General features: G+C 44.0%; 2 long non-coding RNA genes across 2 annotated transcripts; both read left to right on the top strand.

Moving 5' to 3' along the window:
* Positions 1–4,815: 4,815 nt before the first annotated feature.
* LOC144330514 (uncharacterized) lies at positions 4,816–14,676 on the top strand. The gene is made up of 3 exons (XR_013396775.1): positions 4,816–5,101; positions 12,579–12,779; positions 13,254–14,676. It is a non-coding gene; the product is annotated as an uncharacterized LOC144330514 (long non-coding RNA).
* Positions 14,677–14,854: 178 nt separating this feature from the next.
* On the top strand, positions 14,855–15,590 carry LOC114679695 (uncharacterized). Its single transcript, XR_003731806.2, has 2 exons — positions 14,855–15,314; positions 15,414–15,590. It is a non-coding gene; the product is annotated as an uncharacterized LOC114679695 (long non-coding RNA).
* Positions 15,591–16,873: the final 1,283 nt, after the last annotated feature.

Below are 16,873 nucleotides of genomic sequence, written 5' to 3'. Positions count from 1 at the left end.
ATAAACAAAATCTCTGCAGCACTGTAACATGTTCATGATGGCCATAAAGCCCATAGTGGAAGGTTGTGGGTTTACTGGAATGAGAGCAAGGAACACCTGACCTGGCCCGCCCAGGACAGAAAACCACTCAAAGACATTATTAAGCCACAAACAATAGCACGAGTGATCTGTGCCTTAAGGACATGCTCCTTCTGCAGTTAACTAGCCCAACCTACTCCTGTAATTCAGCCCATCCCTTCCTTTCCCATAAGGGATACTTTTAGTTAATTTAAAATCTATAGAAACAATGCTAATGACTAGCTTACTGTTAATAAATTCGTGGGTAAATTTCTGTTCGGGGCTCACAGCTCTGAAAGCTGCGAGACCCCTGATTTCCCACTTCACACCTCTATATTTCTGTGTGTGTGTCTTTAATTCCTCTAGTGCCACTGGGTCTCCCCGACTGAGCTAGTCTTGGCAATGCGGATGCCAGGGAGCGCTTATGAAACACGAGGGGGCGCTTAGGATCCACTAAGGAGCACTCAGAACACGAGGGGTCACTCAGAGCCACCAGAGGGTGCTTAGGACACCAGGAAATGCTCAGGACACCAGGGGATGCTCCGAACCACCAGGGGGCGCTCAAGACAGCAGGGGACGATCATAACCACCAGGGGGCGCTCAGGACACTGAGGGATGTTCAGAACCACCAGGGGGCACCAAGGACACCTGGGGGTGCTGACAACCAGCAGGAGGTGCTCAGGACACCAGGGGGTGCTCAGGACACCAAGGGTCTCTCAGAATCATCAGGGGGCGCTCAGGACACCAAAGGATGATCACAACCACCAGGGGTGCTCAGGAGAGCAGTTCACTCAGGACACAGGAGGCTCTCAGAACCACCAGGGGGTGCTCAGGACTATAAGGCAGTGCTCAGGACACCAGGGTTAGTTCAAGATAGCAGGGAACGCTCAGAACCACCAGGGGGCGCGCAGGACACAAGGGGATGCCCAGGACACCAGGGGACACTCGGCACCACCAGGGGGCGTGCAAGACACAGGGGATGATCATAACCACCAGGGGGCGCCCAGGACACAGGGGGCGCCCAGGACACAGGGGGCGCCCAGGACACCAGGGGGCGCTCAGGACACCAGGGGGCGCTGACAACCAGCAGGGCTTGCTCAGGACACCAGGGGGCGCTCAGGACACCAGGGGACTCTCAGAACGATCAGGGGTGCTCAGGACACTAAGGGACGATCATAACCACCAGGGGTGCCCAGGACAACAGCTGGCTCAGGACACCAGGAGCCTCTCAGAACCACCAGGGGGCGCTCAGGACAATAAGGTAGTGCTCAGGACACCAGTGTTAGCTCAAGATAGCAGGGAACTCTCAGAACCACCAGGGGGCGCGCAGGACACCAGGAAGCTCTCAGAACCACCAGGGGGCACTCAGGACACCAGGAGGCTCTCAGAACCACAAGGGGGCGCTCAGGGCTGCAGGAGGCTATCAGAACCTCCAGGAGGCGCTCGGGAGTATAAGGCAGTGATCAGGACGCCAGGGTTAGGTCAAAATAGCAGGGAACGCTCAGAGCCACCAGGGGGCGCTCAGGACACAAAGGAATGCCCAGGACACCAGGGGACGCTCGGAACCACCAGGGGGCGCTCAAGACAACAGGGGACAATCATAACCATCAGGGAGTGCTCAGGACACTGGGGGATGTTCAGAACCATCAGGGGGCGCCCAGGACACCAAGGGGCGCTGACAACCAGCAGGGGGTGCTCAGGACACCAGGGGGCGCTCAGGACACCAGGGGACTCTCAGAACCATCAGGGGGCGCTCAGGACACCAAGGGCCGATCATAACCAGCAGGTGTGCCCAGGACAACAGCGCGGTCAGGACACCAGGAGGCTCACAGAACCACCAGGGGGCGCTCAAGACTATAAGGCAGTGCTCAGGACACCAGGGTTAGCTCAAGATAGCAGGGAATGCTCAGAACCACCAGGGGACGCTCAGGACACCAGGAGGCTCTCAGAACCACCAGGGGGCGCTCAGTACTATAAGGCAGTCCTCAGGACACCAGGGCTAGCTCAAGATAGCAGGGAACGCTCAGAACCACCAGGGGGCGCTCAGGACACAAGGGGACACTCAGGACTCAAGGGTTCTCTTGGGTGGCGGCTCCCTATCAAGTGCTTGGGGATGGTGTGTTTCTTTTTTTAGGCTTTGTGATTTCTCACCTGGTGAAACAAAAGTCTTCCCAGGATCTCTTGCCATTTATTTCTTGGAATGCATGTTTCTCTCCTCTACAAAATCTTAACTTAGAACTATAATTCAATTCTTTATATTTTTATAATAATACTAGCAATACTATCTAAGTAAATTTTAAAATGAAGAAATTGTATATGTTTACTTTAAACTATTTCCATAAACAGATTTCTATTTCCTGCACTGTCAGTCACATTATTTTAAATACTTTTCTAACAATAATTCAGTATATGAATGTGCTGAGTTTATTTTCCTTTCATCTGCTGTTTATGGAGATGAAACATCACTTTAAGGGCTTCTGTCCTCCACTTTGGTGGTTCCTGGAGTTCTGCCCCTCTGTCTGTTTCTCTGCCTTCCCTTCTTCTGTTCACACTTTTTCTATTCCTCAGTTTCTGCTCAAGCAATCGGCAAGTCCATTTACTTTGTCTCATCCACGTCTGGTGAATCAGTTCCCTTCCCTTCATGATCACTGAAGTCAACCAAGTATGGGAAGGTAACAGTCCTTAGAATATGCTTATCTACCTGCAGAATCCCTGCTCTCCTCACCCTTTTCTAGGGTCCTGCAGACATCACCCCATCCCATCCTCCCCTTCTCTAAATACCCCAGAGTGGGCTCTGCAGTTTCTGCTGACCTCTGTGTGCTCAGCCCTGGGGCTCACTATAGTTTTAATGATAAAGCCCAAATGCCTATTGTGTTTGCACACTTTCTGACCACCCTCTAGCAAGCTGCCATTGTGAATGAATCCTGGGAATCCTGGGGTGACTTTAGTTCTATATTTATGGATATTCTCTACCATCCAGGAATATTGTAAAATAAGCAACATATAGAGTTTATGTTAAAAATTCATGTAAAAAAATTGCAGAATAAAAAACATTATTTAAATTGCAAAACGCTATCTTTTAAATTTAAAACTTAAGATTTTATTTTAATTTAATATTAAATGTTATTTAAATTGGAAAAAGCTGACACATTTTTCAAAACACAATGTTATTTCACACATTGTGTAATAAAATTTTAATAGAGATGTTTACCTTATGATTAATACATTCCTTTATAATGTATAATGTGTTATTACATGCATTTAAAAAGTACACTGCTAGCAAAAATGAGAAGTAAGCCATAAGAGAATATATAAGGAATACCACTGTATATTTTAATGATACATTTGCCAATAATGGCAGTTACAGTAAGTTTTACTAAAACATACATTTACGTATATTTCATAATTTATATTGGAATATGCAGCCATTCATAGAATATCATTTTGAACTAAAACCTCAAACTATAAATACAAATAAATTTAAATCAATCAATTAATTAGAATAATATAGAAACAAATGTATGTTGCTTTGGTGTTCAGAAATGTGTTACTTTTGCCTGTGCTCATATATATTTCATTGCTGAGTGTGGCTGTTTTTTTGTGTGTGTGACTATAGTTTAAAACAGATTACTAACTGATATAGTCACAGAAATCTAAGTTTGTTTTTTTCATGCTAGAAGTTAAAAGAAAACTCACAAATGAAAAAAAAAGTCCTAGGCCAGGTGCAGTGGCTTACGTCTGTAATCTCACCACTTTGGGAGGCTGAAGTGAGTGCATCACCTGAGGTCAGGAGGTCCACACCAGCCTGGCCAACATGGGGAAACCCCATCTCTAGTAAAAATATAAAAATTACCTGGGCGTGATGGTGGCTGCTTGTAATCCTAGCTACTGGGGAGGCTGAGGCAGGAGAATTCTTGAATCTGGGAGGCAGAGTTTGCAGTGAGCCGAGATCATACCACTGCACTTTAACCTGGGCAACAAGAGCGAAATGCTGTTTAAAAAAAAAATCCAGAGAGCATTTGAATGCCTGTGGTGTATTTAGGTGTCCTATTAATAATCATTTTAAAAACTAGCTAAAATGTTTTTAAACTTTTATTTTTGGTTCAGGGGTACATGTGCAGGGTTTGTTATATAGGTAAATTGTGAGTTATGTGGGTTTGATATACAGATTGTTTTGCCACTAAGGTAATAAGTATAGTGCCTAATGGGTAGTTTTTCAGTTCTCAACCTTCTCCCATCCTCCACACTTGTGTAGGTCCTGATGTGTGTTGTTTTCTTCTTTATGTCAATATGATTAGCTCCCACATGCAAGTGAGAACAGGTGGTATATAGTTTTCTGTTACTGTTAATTTGCTTAGGATAATGACCTCCAGATCCAACTATGTTGCTGCAAAGAATGTGTTCTTATTCTTGTTATGACTGTGTTGTATTTCACACTCAAACATACAGAAATCAATGTGTTGGGAAAAAGCCAAGTGTTGGGAAAGAAGCTGAGGCAGGGCTTGCATATCTGACATAATGTCCAGGGCTCAGGGCATAAAACCCCTCGTGGCCTTTGGAATGTGTCTAGACTTGCTGGCCTCTTGCTTCTAGCCCTCCCAGGCTCCTAGATGAATTGTATTCCCATTATCTCAAGTAGCAGAACATGTTCCATATAAATGTTAAACCATCACAGCTGTAGATCGTGTGATTGCCCTTTCGACCCCTACATTCTCACCACCTGTTTCTTTGTTTGATCACCAATAAATAGTCTGGGCTTCCAGTGCTTGGGCCTTCATAGGCTCCACACTCACGATTGTCTCCTGGTCACACTTTCTCTCTCAAACTGTCTTTTTCTCATTTCTTTGACTCTGTTGGACTTCATAGCCCCAGGACCTGGTGTTGTGCTTGATCACCCCAACATTTCTGACACCCAATGTGGGGCGACAAAGACCCTGGTGAAGGAACGGCAGAGCATGTAAAAGTGGAGGCTGCATTATCAAAGGACACCTGATCATGATTAAAACAATCTCGGAGGGAAAGCTGAGAGCTAAACAGAACCAGGGTAACAATGGAACAAAGTGAAAGCAAACATTCTGCTTATTTAAATTTCTTAAGGCATTTATTACGAAGAAGGGAAGTGAAAGTTAGTACTCAGAATACGTTATCACTGATTAGTAGAGGAAAGCAGTTTTTGCCCATGGTTCCCAGAACAAGGGACTATGGAGTTGGATGAATGGGAGAGAATTGGCAGATACTTTTTAAAAAGCATCTAAAGATGGAGCAATATTCCAGTCTCAGTTTGGTCAATGTGGGCACTAATAAAGACAGCTTATGAGCCATTTCAAACAGATGATGAGGCAGATTCATATGAGAAAGAGGAGGACAAGTGTTAAAAAATACAGATTCTGAATGTGAAGAATAGAAACCAGAGGAAAATAAAAGAAAACTAAAAATGTATGTTTTACTAGCCCCATCAGCTCCAACTGCTGAATTAAGTGAATGGCCACCTCCTCTCTCTCCCCTTAATGGGCGAGAAAAAGTATTAGCTACAAAACTTACTGCTCCTGTAGTTACAACATTAAAACCTGGAGCATTTGGTGGTGCTGTACATAATTCCATTCAAAAGGCTAGAGCTGACAGACACCCTGAAGCTTCGCAATTCCAGTTTCTTTAATTGAACTACCTTTCCATTTAAACTGTTAAAGGTATTCACACAGGCCATTAGTCAATATGGGCCTACTCTCCTTTTGTGCAAAGTTTGTTAAAAAATGTGGCTCTTGATAATAGGTTAATACCATATGATTGGGATACTTTGATAAAATCTGTTGTCACTCCATCTCAGTACTTGCAGTTTAAAACCTGGTGGTCTGATGAAGCTCAAACTCGGGCAAGGGAAAATACACAAGCACAGCCACCTGGGCCTGTTTCCTTTGACCAGTCAATGGGAGTCGGCTCTAATTGGGGTGGATTAGAAAATCAAGCAGTCATGTAGGATGTTGCCATTGTTTAGCTGCACTTTGTGTGCTTATGGGCATGGGAAAGGATAAATGTTACAGGGGAATAATATCCTTTCAGTTCTGTCCGACAGGGACCTAAAGAACCATATAGTGATTTTTATTGCTTGGCTCCAAGAGGCTGTAAATAAAGCCATAACTGATAAAACAGCTGAAGATGTTGTAATACAGCTTTTTGCATATGATAATGCTAATGCAGAGTGTCAAACTGCTATTAGACGCCAGAGAGGGAAGGCTCACTTAGCTGAATATATTAAGGCTTGCAATGGCATTGGAGGTAACTTACATAAGGTTATTCATTTAGCTCAGGCTATGGCTGGATTAAGAGTTGGAAAAACTATGTCCCATTTCTCAGGCTCTTGCTTTAATTGTGGGCAATTTGAACACAGAAAAAGGAATGTAGAAAAGGAAGTCAAAAGGCAAGAACTACTACCACCAAACAACAGAAAAGCCCCAGTGTGTGCCCCTGTTGTGAAAAAGGCCCTCACTGGGCAAGTCAGTGTCATTCTAAATTTAGCAAAGATGGACAACCTCTTTTGGGAAATGGCATAGAGAGACTAGGAAGCATCTGTAAATTGAACACCGTCAGCAATAAAAAAATAACAAGTGACCGATACATAAACCATTACTGGTGAACTCCAGACATGATGCTAAGTGAGAGAAGTCAGTCTCAAAGATCAAAGGGACACAGCTGTAAGCACCACAGTCATCCTCAGGTGTCATTGGTTTGGGCTGGGCTTTCTCTGTCTCTTTCCTGACCAGGCCCGGATGTTGAGCTCCGCCACTTGCAGATGGAAAATCCCACTATTTTCAATCGTGCACTGAGGTTTGAAGTGCTTCTCACAAACTGAAACAAAGACGGGCTCCTTTGAGCGGTGTCTGGCATTTGTTCCAACCACAAGAGAATGTCCCCCTGCTTTCTCCCTCCTTGGTTCCCTCCTGCAAGCCAGCAGCTGTGCACTTTAGTCTGCATCTCCCATACATCCACCCGTCTCATTCCAAGGGCCTTCCACTACACCCTCCACTGTTTTTGAGAGCACTGGCAGACTTTGAACTTTTCCACAGTCTGTTGTTCCTGAAGTTAGGATGTTTAGGACCAAATTAAGGATGATATTTTATGACTGAATTCCAGCACTCCCTCTCCCCTGGGACAGAGCGCATAACCAGGATTCTGTAGGTGGAGACAAAGTTGACGGTTTTTCTTCCTCGGCATAGGAAATGAGCTCTAAGTGGAGGGTTGGGCAGAAGCTTCCCACCTTCCCAACACTTCGGTTATGGTGGAGCAGAACCTCTGCTGAAGGACAGAGCTAGAAATCAGGGACCCAATGTTTCCAGTGGCACTGGACCCAGGGCAGAGCCTCCATCCATAAGTGGGGCTCCATGGAAGAAGTGAGTCTCTGGCTCTCAGTAGCTCTTGTCCAGAACTGAGCCTCAGCATCATGTGCTGTGGGCAGGGTCAGAGGGCCAATGTACTGGCCCCTGGGGAAGAGTTTCCTCTAGTGGGAGCTGGTAGAAGGTGTCCTGTCTTCTTGGCTGCATCTTCTGTAGTGGAGGTTACGTCATGCTGAGCTTGGATGTGGAAGGAAGTAGGAACATCTTGGATAAAATATAATGACTGACCTTACTGAGTTTTCTAGATTTTCCTGAATAAATGTTTCTTCACTTGCTGTATGCTGTCAGAGCCTTTCCAAACCCTGTAATTTTCCAAAATAATTTTCACTGGTCTCATGAGGGCATGGATTCATTGAGCCCCTCATGCTGTCAAAGAGAAATAAAACTTTTTTCACTTTTTAGAGAACACCCATGGGCTATAAAATAATGGGTTGGCTTTTCCTCCAACACTTTGCAGACACCATCACTTTTCCTCTTACTTGTAAGGTTATAACGAGAGGAATGCTGTCATCATCTTTTCTCTTCTTTTGGAAGGAATTTCTATTTGTCTTTGATTTTCAGCATGTATTTCTATTTGTCTTTGATTTTCAGCAGTTTTAATAAGATTTACCTAAATGTGTGTGTGTGTCGAGGGGTGTTATCATGCTGTTCTGTGTTCTCTGAGATACATGGATTCATTATTTACTGTCTCCATTTTTGTGAAAACAATTAGAAAGAAAATCTGTATAATCCCAGAAAGGAGCCTCCCTGATGCGAGTGGAGAACCACGTGGGGGCGCTCAGAACCCACTGAGCACAAGAGCCAGCCTCAGGGCAGGTGCAGATGAGGGTTAAGGTCTGGTTTCCTGTCAGCACTGTGGCTTCCTCTCCATAAAACAGATTCCTCTGGGGCACTTCTCTGAATTCTTTATCCTGCTCTTCCTATGAAGTCTCTGAAGAAGAAGCATTTGTCATAACAAGAGAAAAACTTTCTCACATGCACCAAAGGCAGAGTCACCTACAGTCATTTACTCCTGTTTCTCAACATCAATAAACTATCAATGCTTCTGAAGTTAATCAGTTAAATCTATAAAGATGCTGTGTTTAACTCAGCATTGCAGCGCAGCTCAACAGAACTCCAAGGGCCAGTCAGCCAGCAGCAGGCAGGATAACGTGCACGCTGGGCACTGGGGCAGAGGGAGTTCGCATCCAGTGCAAGAGAAGAAAGGCCGCGTGGTGGTCACTGTCAGGACTCCAAGCCCACAGTTCCAATTGTAGGTGATCCCTGGCAAAGGAAGAGAGACCCCACCAATGTTTAGTGTGGATGTCGAGTCTGATGGTTCTACACTCACACCCCAGGTGAATATAAAAGTTTTATTAACTCTATTTTTGGGGTGTCTGCTGAGAGCAGCACAGGCTTCTCAAGAAATTACAAACTGGAATTTCCTCATTAGAGCAGGAAGGGAGGCTGGCTCAGGGCTTTCTAATGATTTGGTGGTGGGGTCAGGGGGTGTGTTTCTACTCAGGAGAAGGAGCTTGCATGATTTAAACCTCACATTGGCATCAGATAAGGGAGCTTCCGTGATTTCTTAACTAGATTTACCACATGCAGAGAACAAGGAGGAGGAAGAACAAACCTTAATTCATTAGCATTGAGGTACCAAAAATAGGACCTGACACTTTATTCTCCCTAGCAGCTTAAGAAAATGAGTGAAAAAGAGAAATAAGATTCCACTATGTGTGAAAAGCAAACAGGTCTAAAGAAAATAAAAATTTTTTTACTGTAAGCACATAATAAAAAGAGAAGAAGGAATGAGACAGGCAGAGGTGCTGAATCAATGCCCTGTGTGGGGCCTTTTCATTATCCACAGTCATCAGTTTATTCTGAAGGTCTCAGGTCAGCTTCCTGCTTCAAAATATCACAGGCTCTTACAGTACATGTGAAAACGCTCGGTTTGTCGTTCTTCACTAAAGTAGCCTTATAATTAGATGAACTTCTGAATTTAATCTCCAGTTATGTTAAATACAAAACAAAACACAATCTACAATTTAGGAAAGTGAGAGTTTATCTTTTATCAAGGGTTACAGCCATCCCGTATGCTGGAAAGCATAGCTTTTGGTAAAGATGAGAGAAAGGCACTCCCACGAAGAAGGGGTTGGGCAGAAGCTTTATGCTGAAGGGTTTGGTTAAACAGACACAATCGACAGGTTATAGGAGGGGCTATGGATGTTCATGGAGGTGGTCCTGACATATGTATACTGGACACACATACATGTAACTTATGACCCCTATTTACTTACTAGTGAAGAGTTAACATTTAAATTCATTACAGTTAGGACCTATGTGCCAAAAGCAGAAGCAGAGACACAAAGGCACTCAGTGTGCAGCCTCTGTAAACGGCCAGAGTCAGGCCATGGTCAGCGGTCTCTGATCAGGAGAAAGATCCTGATATGAGTCTAGTGTTCAATCAAAGCTGGGGTTATGACTTGTGGAACAGGGGTCAGTTCATCAGGGGATGGGCTGCAATTGTCTTCACAGTGCTTGTCTCAGTGCCCGCGCCTACTGAGCCACTAGAGAAAAAGAATCACCTATTGGCGGTTAGAACATAGTTTATCTTTCAAGTGTAGGAGTGAGTGGCAAAACCCTTGCCTGACATGGCTTTAGGTCTTGTTTATAATTTGACATCTTATTGCCACAGGGAGTCTGCTCTGTCAGTCTTATGAACTCTATTTTAACATTAGTGTTGGTCATTGTTGTGTCTAAACCGCAAAGGGGAGTGGGTAGAAGAGGCGTGTCTGATCTTGTCATGGCTGGGAACTCAGTTTTTAGGCTCTTCTGGAGTCCCTTAGACAAACAAATGGACTATTTAGTCCGTTGGGGCACTTAGGATTTTATTTTTAGTTTACAGTTCATCAATATGAACCCAAGTATTGACACTGTGCAAATTCACTGCTGGGTTGTGGTTGAAATCACCTGGTAAGATTCCTTCCAAAGTAGTTCAAGAGCAGTATTCCACGCTGATGTTTCTTCCAATAGATATAATTCCCTGTTTTAATGTCATTAGAGGCTATTGAAAAGACGTAGGAAAATGGTAGCTTTAATCTGTTGATGAATGGAGTGTGTAAAATACAGTCATCACTTTCAATACTTTGTCATGTGTGCATGTACTAGGAAGAGGTGAGCACTGGGGGTAAATTTCTAAGTGTATCTGCCTTCCAGCTACCAAACCACAGGCTAATAACTGATGTCTCCCTGAGGGACTTGATTATAATGCTCTGATGCTAGGGAGAGAACGTTTGGCCAAGGAAGTTCAAGATTTTCTTAAGGTTTTAACAATGTTAGTTCAAGGATGACAATTTTCTTCAACGTCTTCAGAAGATTGTGGATGGGACAGATGCTGAGTTATATGAGTAATGCTGATGACTTCTGAGTTTAGATAGTATTATAAACAAGTCTGTTTGGTGTGATGATCCACTACAATACGTATTCTTTTAGTTGTTTTGCCATTTCAGTTTCCTTTAGGATTTTACTTTCTAGGTTACATTTGTCAGGTTCCTAAAATGTAGCCGTGCATCTGAAATTTATTCTTTTGTTGTGAATTTTTACATGTTCCAGAAGATGTGAGAAGCTTCTTTGTGTGAAGAGTATCCCAAAGTCAGGCACTCCTCTAAAACATGTACTTAATCCTTGCTTTGGCTTATTGACGAGCTCTGTTGACCACAATAACTTCTGTCACGTGGGCTGACTTTACATTAGGTGGAAGAACACACTCTGAACGCACTACTCATTTGAGTGCATAACCTCCAGTTTTGTTACTGACGTATGATTCATCAGAGATGATATTAGATCAAGGATTTCCATGGTAATCTAATCTAAAAGATGTAAACAAACTTTCCTAGTTTAGATAACATTGCTGTGAGCTCACTGCTCGTATTCAGCCAAGTCTCCTGGCTATCACACTGAATCCACACTAACTTTGACCTAACAGTTAGCACTTGTTCTAATGTTCAGATATGTTATTTTTTATTTTAATGTCTCTAGATTATAATGTGTGGCTGTTTTAGCCAAGAGTGAAGGAAAGCAACGATAACTGACTATAAATGAGAAAAAGCACAACCTAATGATATGAAAGTCAGGACATGAGTGTCTTCAGGCTTGTCTATTTCAAGAGTTCATGTACCCAGGGGATTTCTTTTCTCAATTTTACACAGAGCAACACCCAAAATGTCCATCTCCCCTCCCATTGACTCTTATCATCTGTTGCTATGTCAGTTTGCTTAGAATTTTGGTCTCTAGCTCCACCCAATTTGCTGCAAAAACAGGATTTCATTCTTTTTTTACAGCAGCATAGTATTGCACTGTGTGTAAGTACCATGTTTTTTATCCAGTCTATAACCGATGGGCGTATAGGTTGATCCCATGTCTGTGGTACTGTGAACTGTGCAGTGAAACACACATGAGTGGATGTGTCTTTTTGTTACAATAATTTGTTTTTCTTGGGCATATACCCAGTAATGAGATTGCTGAGGGGAATGGTAGCTCTGCTTTAATTTATTCATGAAATCTCCAGACTGATTGCCACAGTGCTTGAAGCAAGTTACATTTTCACCAAAAGTATGTAAGTGTTCCCTTTTCTCTATAGCTTTGCCTGCATCTGCTAATTTCTGATCTTTTAGTGATAGTAATTCTGACAGGTATCAGATAGTATCTCCTTTGGTTTTGATTTGCACTTATCTCACAATTGATGATGCTGTGCATTTTTATATGTTACTTATTCACTTGTATGTCAGTGTTTGAGAAGCTTCTGTGCATGTCCTTTCCCCATTTTTAATAGGGTTATCTAGTTTATACTGATGATTTAAGTTCCCTACAGGTTACCATGTTACACACACTAAGATAACCAGTATTCAAAAATGAATACACAAACATAATCACTTGTAGGCAAAGACATATTGAATTTGGAATGGTCATGGTTGCTGGTTGGTATTGAAATGGGATAGCAACTTTGGAAAATGGTCTTCACGGAAAACCACATACAAAAATGTACCTGGTGTCACCACTCACAGTAGTTAAATGGAGAATACAGCTCAAGTGCCCATTGATTGCCACAGGGATGAAGACGTTGCGGTGTGTCTGTGTGTCTGTAACCCACAGAGATGAAGACACTGCAGTGTGTGTGGGTGGCTGTAACCCAGCTTTAAAGAGGAGTGAAGCACTGACATAGGCTGCAACTTGGATGAACTCTGAAAACATTGACTGAGTGAACTGAGGTAGACACAGAAGTCCGGTTCCCAAATTGTCTCATGGATATGAAGTATGGAGAGCAAGAACATCCCAAGAGACGGATCTCAGGAGGTGAGTGGAGGGGAAACAGAGAGTGACTGCTTAATGGAAGTGAGGTTTCCTTTTTGGTGAACAAAATGTTCCAAAACCAAATAGTGGTGATACTTGCACAGCATTGCGAATACGTAAAGTATCACTGGCTATACACATACCGAGGGCTAAAATGGTAAATTTTATGTTATGTGTATCTTAACACAGTAAAAATGAGTGCCACATTTTGTTTAGTGAATCAACAACAATAACATCTCGGTTTAAACGCTGGATTCCCCAACAGAACCAGGACTTCCTCCTGGAGCTGGATCCATCAGCCCCTAGGGAAGGGACTGGAGTGGGTCAGGTGCACAGGTTATGAAGGGAGCACAAATTCCAACCCACTCCTCGAGAGTCCAGTCACCACCTCCAGATCTACATCCAAAAACAGTTCTTCCTATGGCTGAGCTACGGGAGCAACAAGCACATAACCATGTTTGTTTGTTTGTTTTTCAGAGAGAGTCTTGCTGTGTCACCCAGGCTGGAGTGCAGTGGGACAATCTTGGTTCAATACAACCTCCACATCATGGGTTCAAACGATTATCCAGCCTCAGCCTCCAAGAAGCTGGGACCGCAGGCACCCATCACCACACTTGGCTAATTTTTGTATTTTTGGTAGAGATGGGTTTTCACTATGCTGGCCAGGCTGGTGTTGAACTCCTGACCTTGTGATCCACCTGCCTTGGCCTCCAAAAGTGCTGGGATTTCAGGTGTGAGCCACTGTGCCCAGCCACAAACAAGTATTTTTAAACAAAAGACACAGTGAGGAGACATCAGTGTGAGCCCACACACAAACCTTCCTGTGGGGGTTTACAAGACAGCAGAGGGTGCTGAGGACAGAAGCCAGCACCCAGGAACCAGCAGGGAAACCCAGGGGGCACATGGCACTGCATGAGGTCTCAGGACCACTGTGGGGCTCAGTGGTCAGGCAGGCTCAAGGGTCAGCCTCAGAGCAGGTGTAGCAGGCGGGGAAAGGCCTGAAATCAGGTTTTAGTGTCACCTTCTCATTCCACCACTAGACACTACATCTATTCTAATGTGTATGAGTGTTTATGTGTTTAGAGAATAACATTTATATTATGAATCTATAGCCATATGTGAGTGCATCAAGTTACCCTCTTCAACCTATGTGGACTCTGTTCATTAGGAATCAGTTCCTGCATTGGAGGACCTCACAAATTAATACTTACATAGAATCACTTTATTTTCAGTCTCCTTTCCTCCCTCTTTCTTTCTCTCTCACACACTGACATAGACACGGGGTGCCATAAAGTTAATTGCCTGAAGTATAAAAAAATATTGATTCATTTGCAACTTGACCAGTTTAGCTGCTGTTCATGTTGCTGTAAGATCTAGAACATGTTTCTCTGCTGTGTACTCCTCTAAGCTGAGGAACAGCTTTATTTCAAATACACAGAAACTGAAAACAATCCAAATACTAATCAGCACCTTTATCAGTAAACAAATTGTGGAAAAGTCTTTTATTGGAATAGTACCCACTACTGCAATCAGTTAATGTTGGATCCGATCAACAGCATGGTTCAATTCACAAGTACATGCAATGAGTATAATGCGCCAAAGCACATACATATGATTCTGTTTTATAAACTGTACAAAGTGAATACTCATTGGAAGCTACATAACAAAGATCACTAACTGACTTCTCCATGGTAAGAGAAGCAAAGGTATAGGAAGGAGGAATTGCGGGAGACAAAGAGAAAATTGAGAGGCGAATTGACTTGTTTTCTCTGTGAATGGTGATTAGGTCAATGTCTGTCAAATGGTGAACATATTATGTGAAGATTATGTCAGTATTACCTCATTAAAACTATTAAAAATAAAAGTCTAATGTGGTAGAAGATGAGGACAGAAATAAAAATAATACAAGAAAAGTCATGAACTCCTGAATGTTCACATGAATTAACCCTCAGGTTTTCTATATTGCTTAGAAAGACACCAAGATACAGCCAAATAATATCACAGTATCATTATAAGTAGACTGTTTTGTAAACCTCACTTGGAATTTCTAGCTCTTTCCTAGAGTTAATTTAGGGAACAGTTGGATCCAATTGTGAGAAACGTAGGCCAGACACCGAGACTGGCTCTTACCAGATGTGAGCTCTTAGACATGTCACATGGCCCCTCCATACTTGGGGGTTTACATTCACATCTGTAAATGAAGGAAGCATTGACTCCCAAAGAACATATTTCATGTGCATGTAAAAGTATGAAGGCTAATGAGAATTAATTACTTATGAAGTATAATCACCCACATCCACTCTTGGACACAGCCCACTCTGATGCATCCCTTACAGAACTCATTATATAGTAGAAGACATGCAAATAGGGTCCTCCCTCTGCTTATATGAAAACTAACCTAGCCCTGACCCTGCAGCCCTGGGAGAGGAGCCCCAGCCCTGAGATTCCCAGGTGTTTCCATTCGGTGATCAGCACTGAACACAAAACTCACCATGGAGTTTGGACTGAGCTGGGTTTTCCTTGTTGCTATTTTAAAAGGTGATTCATGGAGAAATAGAGATGTTGAGTGTGAATGAACATGAGAGAAACAGTGGATCTGTGTGGCAGTTTCTGACCAGGGTGTATCTCTGTTTGCAGGTGTCCAGTGTGAAGTGCAGCTGGTGGAGTCTGGGGGAGGCGTGGTACAGCCTGGGGGGTCCCTGAGACTCTTGTGTGCAGCCTCTGGATTCACCTTTGATGATTATGCCATGCACTGGGTCCGCCAAGCTCCAGGGAAGGGTCTGGAGTGGGTCTCTGATATTAGCTGGAGTGGTGGTAGCACATACTATGCAGACTCCGTGAAGGGCCGATTCACCATCTCCAGAGACAACGCCAAGAACTCCCTGTATCTGCAAATGAACAGGCTGAGAGCTGAGGACACAGCCTTGTATTACTGTGCGAGAGACACGGTGAGGGGAAGTCAGTGAGAGCCCAGACAAAAACGTCCCTGCAGGAAGACAGGAGGGGCCTGGGCTGCAGACGGCACTCAAGACCCAGTGAGCACAGGGTTTGTTCTGGGGCAAGTTGCTCAGGAAGGTTAAGGGCTGGTTTCCTTTCAGAGTCTTAGCAATTTCTCCATCTAACAGTTTCCCCAGGAACCCTGTCTAGATCTGTGATCTGGATCTACTGAGACTGCCTGTGTCACCTTCCTCACCTGTGACTTTGGGGGAGCTGATCGTGGACACTCCAGTGTGTAGGATTTCTTGGTGACAGCAATTGTGTCTTCTGTCTAGGTGTGTCGAGGGCTGACAGCAATTGTGTCTTCTATATAGGTGTGTCTAGGGCCGGCCTTCAGGAAGGACAGGCTGAAATTCTTGGAAAGAGGCGCACCTGCCATCCATCAGGGAATTTTGTTGTCTTTTGTTCTGCTAGAATTAAATCAGGATCACCCAGGATAACTAGTACTATCTTCCTAGCTCAGGAAACTGGATGGCAGGTTTGAATAACACCTTATGAAATCATCAGAGCAACACCTAGATTCGAGTCTCATTTAATAATTGAGACTGTGTTCTAACCAAGGAGACACTTACGTGTCTGGTGATTGCTGTGGTCAGTTCATATTTGTCAATAGAATCTGGCTGGTATTATAAACAGCTTTGCTAAAATATGTGTGTTAGTGTTGGTCTTCAGAGAAGCACATTCTATGACTGGGTTACGTTTGTGTACAGTGTCTTAAGGAACCCGTCCACGCATTTGAGAGGAAATGCAGAGGGAGTGGAAGGAGGCTGGGGAATCTGAAGGCATGGGAGGGAAGTTAGTCCCTGAGTGAAGGAGAGAGGGAGGAGGACTGGGAGGAACTTTCTTAAACTTCTGTGCTGTTCTAGAAGGTCCAGCAAGGGCACTGAGTCAGAGTCGTGTCAAAGTTTCCCATCGGGGACCCAGTGACTCCCAGCAGTGGCTCTGCTCAGATCAGCGCAGAGCTCGTTCTTCTCCTGAGAGTGGAGCCCAGGATGTGGCTCCAGCACCAGCCATGGCATGGAAGACAGAGTGCAGCCCCGGGCCCCTGGGTCAGGTGTGTTGTGCTCCCCGAAGGTGGAGGCAGGGAGGTGCTGACTCAG

Source organism: Macaca mulatta, chromosome 7 (assembly GCF_049350105.2).
Source record: "Macaca mulatta isolate MMU2019108-1 chromosome 7, T2T-MMU8v2.0, whole genome shotgun sequence".
Taxonomy (NCBI): Eukaryota; Metazoa; Chordata; class Mammalia; order Primates; family Cercopithecidae; genus Macaca; species Macaca mulatta.
Note: the sequence above shows the minus strand (reverse complement) of the source record. Positions and strands in the feature narration are given on the sequence as shown.